Here is a 9,175-nt window from a genome sequence, read left to right as displayed (position 1 = left end):
AATTTAATAAATAAAGTAATAACTATAAGAAGCTATAAGAAGTAAGCTTCTTCTAGTTATATATATATACTATCTTAGCTAGATTAGATACTAAGGCTCTAGCTTCTATAGATCTTCTAGATTAGAGCTAATTACTTAGATTAGTTCTAATCTTTCTAATCTATCTAATCTATATTACGTAACTCTAATTATTCTTATAACTTTATACGTAACTTTTTATCTTATAACTCTTAAGCTTAGTCTACTATTTTCTCTATTCTAGCTAGTTAACTCTATTTTTAATTCTATAATTATAACACTTACCTCTTCTTCTAAAGCGTTATTCTAAAGCTCTATTCTACTCTTAGGCGTAGTATTTTATTATTTTATACTATTCTTATATAAGAGTAGTACTATCTATAGTTCTATAGTATTATATTCTCTTTTTCTCTTCTATTCTTACTATACCGCCTACGCGTACTAAGTCTTTAATAGTTTATTATTACTATTATACTAACCTTATTCTATATACTAGCGCTAATATATCTAATAACTCTTATAGCGCTTACTATTTCTATAACCTACGTTACGTTATAGAGGTATCTTCTAGTTATTACTTAGAGTATATTATAAAGAGCTAGTTCTATAATAAGATATTAGACTAGAAAGAGATAGAGAAGTTAGATTAGCTAGTAGCTAACCTGCGTTCTTAGTAGTCTAAGGCTAGTCTTAAGGTAGAGCGCCTTGCTAAGACTTAGTAGCTTAAGCTAGATTGCCTACGTGCCTAGAAGACCTGCCTAGACAAATTCTAGCGGTTTATAGATACTTGTAGCGAGCGTTTATAGAAGTAGTTAGACCTAGTATAGCGTTATTATAACGTGCTACTTTTAAAGAACCTAGCTAATATTAAGAAGTTAGAGTAGTTAGAGCGTAAGGTATAGTAGCTCTTATAGCTATAACCTTCTATTTCTCTAGTTAATTCTTTTTAGTTATTTAACTAGAGCTGTCTAGAGAATCTAGAGTTCTAGTCTTTAAGTTTTAGAGTTAGTACTACTAACAAAACTTCTTAAGTTTCTTAGAGTAATTTCTAAAGTTTTCTAGTAGTTTTTAGGTATCTTCTTCTAGTAGATATTCTTTCTATCTAATCTAGTACTTCTACTAACCTTATATACGCTTTTTATCTAGTATTCTTTTAACCTTAAAGTTCTAGTCTAGTTCTACTTTAGTTTATTTATTAAGTAGTATATTATTAGGTACTAGCTTAAGTTTAGATTTATAGAATATAGAGTATATTTATATTATTAGTAGTAGCTTTAACCTAAAGTTAATAGGTCTAAGTTATTTATTAATCTTAAATAGCCTAATTTATAAGTAGTTAAGTTTCTTACTAGGTTGTTTAGTACGTAAGTTTTTTTATAAAATAAAAACTTTATTCTTCTTCTTAAAGGTTAGTCTCTTAATTCTTTTCTTATTTACTTATTAGGTTATTCTTTCTACTATTTTTTATAGTCTATTATAGATTATTCTTATTTAGTAGTTTTTTTTTTCTACTTTTAGAGAAATTATAGCTATATATATTATAGATTTATATATTCTAGCTTTATAGCTATAGTATACTTAATAGAGAGTTATTTCTATAGTTTCTTATTTTACTATATTATATACTAGTTATACTATAAGTAGTAATTTAACCTAGTTATTCTATTCTTAGTTAATATAGTTTCTTAGGTATTCTTCTAGAGTTTAGTTTATTTACTTTATTTATCTATTAGTTTATAGGTAAAAGCTAGTTAATATTTAATTACTTATCTCTATTTAGCTAAGTAGTACGTTCTAGAACTTAGATATAAATAGCTTATTTCTATCTATAGTAACCTATTCTAGTATTCTATACTAGCTAAATAGTTATTAGCTTATCTTATAAGCTAGTTCTTTAGCTTTAAAAGTCTTACTAGTTAAGTAGAAGTATACGTATTTAATAAATTAGTCTATAATTACTAAGATAGCGTTACACTTTCTTCTTAACGTAGGTTTAACTAACCTAGATAGCTTAGTAATAAAGTCTATAGTAACGTGTTACTATAGCGCTATAGATAGTTCTAAGAGTTATAGTAATCTATATAGTTAGTACCTAACTATCTTATTTTATTAGTATTCTATATATTTCTATATTATCTCTATAACTTTTTTCTTTATTATAAGAAACTTGTATTCTCGCCGTAATCTCTTAAGAGTACGCTTAATTTCTTAGTATTTATACGTTATTATACTATAGAATTTCTAGATAAACTCTATTTATAATATTTCTAGCACTTCTTACTATCTCTATTTATTAGATAGCTCTAGCCTGTTATTCTACTAGTCTCTAATTTTTATAATTTAGCTAACTTATAGTCTATTATATTCTAGAGTTTTATCTAGTCTAGCGTAGAGTATAACTTTATATTTCTTCTTAGCTATTATTATATAATTAGCTCTCTAGCTAAGCGTATCTACTACTCTATTTTTAGTACTCTTCTAGTATTAGATTATAAAGTCTAGCGTAGCTAGCGTTTCTACCTACCTAACTTATTATTAGTTTAGCGTTTTTATTATTATAAATACTATAAGGTTCTTATAGTCTAATACTACGTTAATAGAGTATTTAGTATCTTCTAAGTATATTCTTTATTTCTTTATTACTACTATAATAGCTATAAGTTTCTTATTATATATATTATAGTTAAGTTCTAGTACTAAGAACTTTCTTAAGTAAAAGAAGTATAGTTAATATTTACTATCTTCTCTAGATTAGCTAAGGTATACTTCTAGAGCTCTATCTAATATATCTATTTCTACCTATATTAGTTTATTTTTATTAAATATTTATAGTAGTAGTATAGTAGTAAATGTTTATTTTAGCGTCTTAAACGCTTATTATTATAGGTCTTTCTACCTAAACCTCTAGTTCTTTTTAGTAACTTCTATAAGTAGTATTATAATCTATAAATATCTTTAAATAAACTTTTAGTAGTAGTTAGTAAATTCTAGAAAGAATTATACTTTTTTTACTATTTAGAGTATAGGCTAGTCTAGAACTACCTAGACCTTGTCTATTTCTATCTAGATTCTCTTTTAGGTTAGGTAGAATTCTAAGTAGCTAGTTTCTATATAGTAGAACTTACTCTTATTAGAAGCTATTAGAAGCCTATACTTTCTAAACTTTTATAGCGTGTTCTACACGTAGTTCTTATATTCTTCTAGTTTCTCTTTTAAATATATAAGTATATTATCTAGGTAGGCTATTATAAACCTCTCTATATACTTATATAGAGCTATATTAATTATACTTTAGAACGTTACTAGTACGTTAGTAAGTCTAAATAGTATAACTAGGTATTTATATAGGTCTTCTCTTATTCTAAAAGCTATTTTCTACTTATAGTCTTTCTTAATTTATATTTAGTAGTATTCTTTCTAGATATTAAACTTTATAAACTACTATACCTCTACAAGCTAGTCTATAAGTTCTAAGATTATAAGTAGTAAATAGTAATTCTTTTAAGTTACTTAGTTAAGTTATTAGTAGTTAATATATAGTCTTAACTATCTATTCTTTTTTAGTATAAATAGTACTAGTAAGGCTATTAGGCTTTAGCTCTCTTAAATATATTCTTTACGTAGAAGTCTTTCTAAGTATCTTTAGAGCTTCTCTCTTTACTTATAGCTAAGTAGGTATATTAGTTCTAGTTTTAGCGTAGCTTTATCTTCTATAGGTATCTTATAGTTCTATAGTTTATATTTAGGTAGAATACTATTATTCTATCTATTAAATAATAACGTAAACTTCTTATAGTCTTTTTTAACCTTTTAAGATAGTTACTTTATATTAGGTTGTAGCTTTTATATTTATATAACGCTAATGTCTTAAGATTATTTCTTCGCCTATTTTATTAAACTTGTAGAGAATATTCTTCTAATCTTTACCTCTAGCTTTTAGTAAGCTCTTAGGTAGTGTCTTACTCTAGCCTTCTATACTATCTTAGACCTTTTCTAGAGTTTTAGCCTAATCTAACTAATATTAGAGTTATATTTTTATAACTAGTCTAGCTCTAGAAGTACGTTTATGTTTTCTAGTTCTATAATATTATAGAACTATTATTCTTATATTTCTTAGACGTCTAGCACCTATACCTTAGTCTCTAAGTAAATCTATTCTTAGCTAAAAGTAGGTAGCTAGTTATCTATAAGTTATACTTAGTAGAGTTATTATTTCTTTTAAAATAGTATATTCTATAGTCTTACTAAGCTAGTAGAAATATACTTTTTTACTACTCTACTATCTATATAGGCTATAAACTTCTTACTTTCTAGTATAGCTTTTACGCGTAGCGTTCTAGATTTTAGAGTAATAATCTTACTAATAGTCTAAATAGAGTCTTCTTAGGCTAGACCTCTACCTTAAAGGCCTGCTAGTTTTTTAACTTTAAAGAGGTAGCTAGTACTAACCTCTATTTCTTTTTTACTATATATACTAGGTATCTTTCTAGTAAGTATATAGTCTAGTAGAGTTTTATATATTTATTCTTAGCCTTCTTTCTATAGTACGGGTACTTCTATTCTAGAAAATACTACCTATAGTTAAGCGTATAGTAATTAGAATACTAGGCTATCTATTCTATAGTTTAGTACTATTCTTAAAATAGTACTAGTATTCTATAGTATACTAATTCTATAGTTTAGCGTAGTATTCTTTATTATAGGTTTATTTAATTAGTTTAGGTGTTATTATTTAGCTAGCGTTCTTCTTAGAGCGCGAATCTATATACGTAGCTACTTAAATTTCTTCTTTATCTAGTTTTTAGGTACTAATAGCTATCTTAACTACTATCTTACCTTTCTTTCTATAGACTATTAGAGGGTGCGCTTAGTAGATATAGTTATAGCCTAGGTAGTCGCCTTTATATAGCTAGTATAGCTTCTACTATAGGTATACTTTAATTTCTTAATTATATATAAATAGCCTAGAGAGTTTCTTTTCTTATAATAGTTTAGTTAGGTATACCTTATAGAAGAGATTCTAACACTTATCTCTTTCTACGTATCTTAGTTACTATTATCTAGCCTTTTAGGCTCTTAGATAGTTTATAGAAAATTCTTAGTATATTTTCTAGATATATAAATATACTTCTTTGTCTATAAGATACTCTACTAATTAGGCCGCTTTCTTAAGGGCGTCTAACGTCTTCTAGAATTCTTTATTAGTAAATAAGATATTCTAATATACGTATTAATAATTCTATACGTTATAGAATTCTACGTATATCTAGTACTATTATACATTAATACGTTATTAGATAGTATCTAGAGTAAGGTATTCTATATACGTAGAGTACTCTAGTATAATAGCCTTAACCTTAGTTAGGTACTATTCTAAGTTAACCTTATCTCTCTAGTATATTATATAGCTATTATTATAGCATGCTATCTATATAAGGCTATTATAGTCTACCTAGATTATCTTAACTATCTTCTTTTTCTTTAGGTATTTTTGTATAAAGTATTCTTTCTTACTATAGATAAGGTATAGTTCTTTCTTAAAGTACTATATCTTTTCTTTAGTTCTACAAGTCTATTTTCTCTTCTATAGAGTTCTAATCTAGTCTAGGTTTATAGAGTCTCTCTAGAATAGAGTCTATAGTTATCTAGTTCTAACTATTAGTAGTATAGAGCGTTCTCTACTCTATTAACGTTCTAAGTTTTATTTATACTATTAGTTATTAATTTTTACTACTATTTCTATTATGTTACTTAGATTCTCTAGTTACTTAGCGTACGCGATATTGTTCTTAACTAACTTCTTTAGTTCTTTATAGAAGAGTTCTACTAGCGTAAAGTTATTCTAGTCTAGGTAAGCGCTTAGCTACCTAAATATTACTACGTACTAGAATGCTAAGCTTATCTACTATAGTTAGAATAGCTTTTTCTAGGCTATCTTATATACGTTAACTTTTCTAAACGTTTCTTAGAGATATTTTATAAACCTAGTCTAGCTTTTAAAGATTTTATCTATAGACTATTATATCTTCTTTATATTACTCTTATTTTCTAGCTAGTCTAATATATAGAGTTTAGCCTACGTAAAAGCTTCTTCTTTTATATTTATTATAGCTTCTAGAATCTTATTCTTATTCTATAGAAATACTATAGCGTTATACTATAGATAGAGTTCTATAGCTACTAGAAATACGTTAAGATTCTCTCTTTTACTATTAAAGCGTTGTAGTAAGGTAATCTTAGCCTATACCTATTATTTTACTATAGCTAGCTCTTCTACCTATTAAACGCTTATTTTCTAGAGTACTATAATAACTTATTAGAGTTCTATAATCTACTCTTCTATAGTTAGCTTCTAGGCTTAGGCCTTTCTAGATTAGGTTCTAACTATTAACATAGTTATTCTACTCTTTAACGTTAGGTAGTTATTTTGTTATAAGCTATTCTCTTAACTAAGACTAAGGCTTACTTTTATAAGAGAAGGTAAGAGGTGTGCTTTAGGCTAGAATCTTTAATAATAAAGAGGTAGAGGTAATAATACTATAAATCGCAAGTCTCTATAGTAATTTAATAAATAAAGTAATAACTATAAGAAGCTATAAGAAGTAAGCTTCTTCTAGTTATATATATATACTATCTTAGCTAGATTAGATACTAAGACTCTAGCTCTTGTAGATCTTCTAGATTAGAGCTAATTACTTAGATTAGTTCTAATCTCTCTAATTTGTCTAATCTACGTTACGTAACTCTAATTATTCTTATAACTCTACACGTAACCTCTTATCTTATAACTCTTAGGCTTAGCCTACTATTTTCTTTATTCTAGCTAGTTAACTCTGTTTTCGATTCTATAATTGTAATAGCTTTCTTAAGGTTCTTTTTATAAATATACGCTTAATAGCTAATAGAGACATAATAAGCTACTAATAGTTTATAATCTATTACTATCTTATATAGAGTTTTCTAGCTATTTAATTTAATTAGTATAGTATTAAGAATTTAAATAGCTATAATAAATAGCTCTAAAGCTAGCTTTTTAGATAATCTAGCTATAATTCTTATTACTTAGCTTTTTATAATTATTACGTCTTTAGCTTTCTTTATATAACTATTCTACTTAGGTATCTTAGATAAGCTAGACTTATATTTAATACCTAATTTAATATAGATCTTAGTAAGCTTATTACTAAAACTCTTCTTATTATTAGTTCTAAGTATAATAACTAAGTACTTAAATTAATACTATAGTTTAGTAATTATTCTACGTATAGTAGATATTAATACTACTCTACTTTTTATAAGTAACGTATATTCTTTATACTAGCCTAAGAATTTATTAATTATATAGAGTTTCTACTTATTCTTATTAAAATAGATTTCTTCTATTAGTAGTAGTTAAACTAAATCTATCTTTATTTAGTAGAAGAGACTCTTTATAGATATTAACCTAGATTTCTAGAAAACTTAATAATTTATTTTTAACTATATATAGATATTATAGTTCTTCTAGTTAACTAGAAGTATATTCTTCTTAAGCTTAAAGCTAGTAATAGCCTCTTCTAGATATATAATAGCTTTCTTATTAGAGTATATCTATAGTTAATAGATTTTAGCTCTAGTAGTAATTATTACTAGTTATAAATTCTTTAATAGTTAATATACTATTATAAATATAGTAAATATTTTCTATAAATTAGAATAGCTATTTTTATCTATATTAAGTAGCTAGTACCTTTATTTATACTCTAAGTTATAGACTATATTACTAGGCTTATTTTTATATAAAACGTCTCTACTAGAGTTAAAGTAGATTCTAACGTCTTAAAAGTACGTAAGCTCTATAATATTTATAAAGAAGCTCTCTACTAACGCTATATAGATAAGGTGTATTAGAGTTAGTTCTAATAGAGTATTAGTCTAGAGAATTATCTCTTTCTAAGCCTTAACTCTTATAGCTTACTCTCTAGCGTATATAATAACATTTAAGTTAGCTTCTACTATCTTTTTCTAGCTCTAATTCTCTAAGTTATAGACGTAAATATTAGAGCTAGAGTTATAGATCTACCTATTAATAAGGTATAGAGCTATTAGAACTATCTTCTAAGTTTCTAAAATCTTAGCTATTATACTAAAGAAGTAGAATATAAGATTAGTAGAAGAAATACTACTTATTAGCTTATTATTATTAAAGCTTAGTAGAGTAGTACTTACTTTTAGCGTAGATTTATTTTACTATTTAGAGAACTAATTAGTAGCTTATTTAAGCTTCTTAGTCTACTTTTTTTTCTTTTTTTTCTTATTAAACTTAGCCTAAATTTCTGCGTTAGAGTTCTAGTCTACTAGGCGAATCTTTAGGTTAACGTAAGAATACTTACTAAACTAGTAGTAATGCCTATAGAAGTACTCTAGTATTTCTTCTTAAAACTTACTATATTTCTAGCTCTAGTTCTATTATTATAATACTATACCTAGTATTATATACGTCTCTAGGCTAGCTATAATAAGTTTAGTAGCTCTCTATAGCTATCTATATTCTATAATAAGGTCTATATAAATAGTTACGTAAGCCTAAGTGTTAAGTACGCTTTATTAAGTAGTTAGAGAGCTTTAAGTAGCTTTCTCTAGGCTTATATACCTTATACGTCTAGTATCTTAAGCTTAGCTATATAGTTAGTAATCTAGATCTATTTATTAAGCTAGTTATCTAGTTTATTACCTCTCTAGATCTTCTAGACTTTCTAGTATTATTCTAGTAGTACGTCTTATTATAACGCGTTAGTTATTATAACCTATTTCTTTAAGCTTACTAACCTCTTATAGACTATATTCTTATCTATAATATATAGTATAAAATAGGTAACGTACTTTATAAGCGAACCGACCACACAAGCGAGCCGACTACCTTTTTCTTAGCAAGAAAATCAACGAAAATTAACCTGTTTTTCTTAAATAACTAAGCGAAACCTTAATATTTTTCTATAAAAATTTTAATATATATTCTTTATAGTATATTACACCTTATACTAAAGTTGCACTAAGATATATTACGTAATTAAAAAGCTATACGTATTAAACTAACTTTTAAGAAAAAATCTAGTTTTCTTCTAGTAAGTACTATTATATCTTTATAATAATATATAAAACTTATAGTATATAATAT

Source organism: Trematosphaeria pertusa (assembly GCF_010094035.1).
Source record: "Trematosphaeria pertusa strain CBS 122368 unplaced genomic scaffold BU26scaffold_3, whole genome shotgun sequence".
Lineage (NCBI taxonomy): Eukaryota > Fungi > Ascomycota > Dothideomycetes > Pleosporales > Trematosphaeriaceae > Trematosphaeria > Trematosphaeria pertusa.
Note: the sequence above shows the minus strand (reverse complement) of the source record.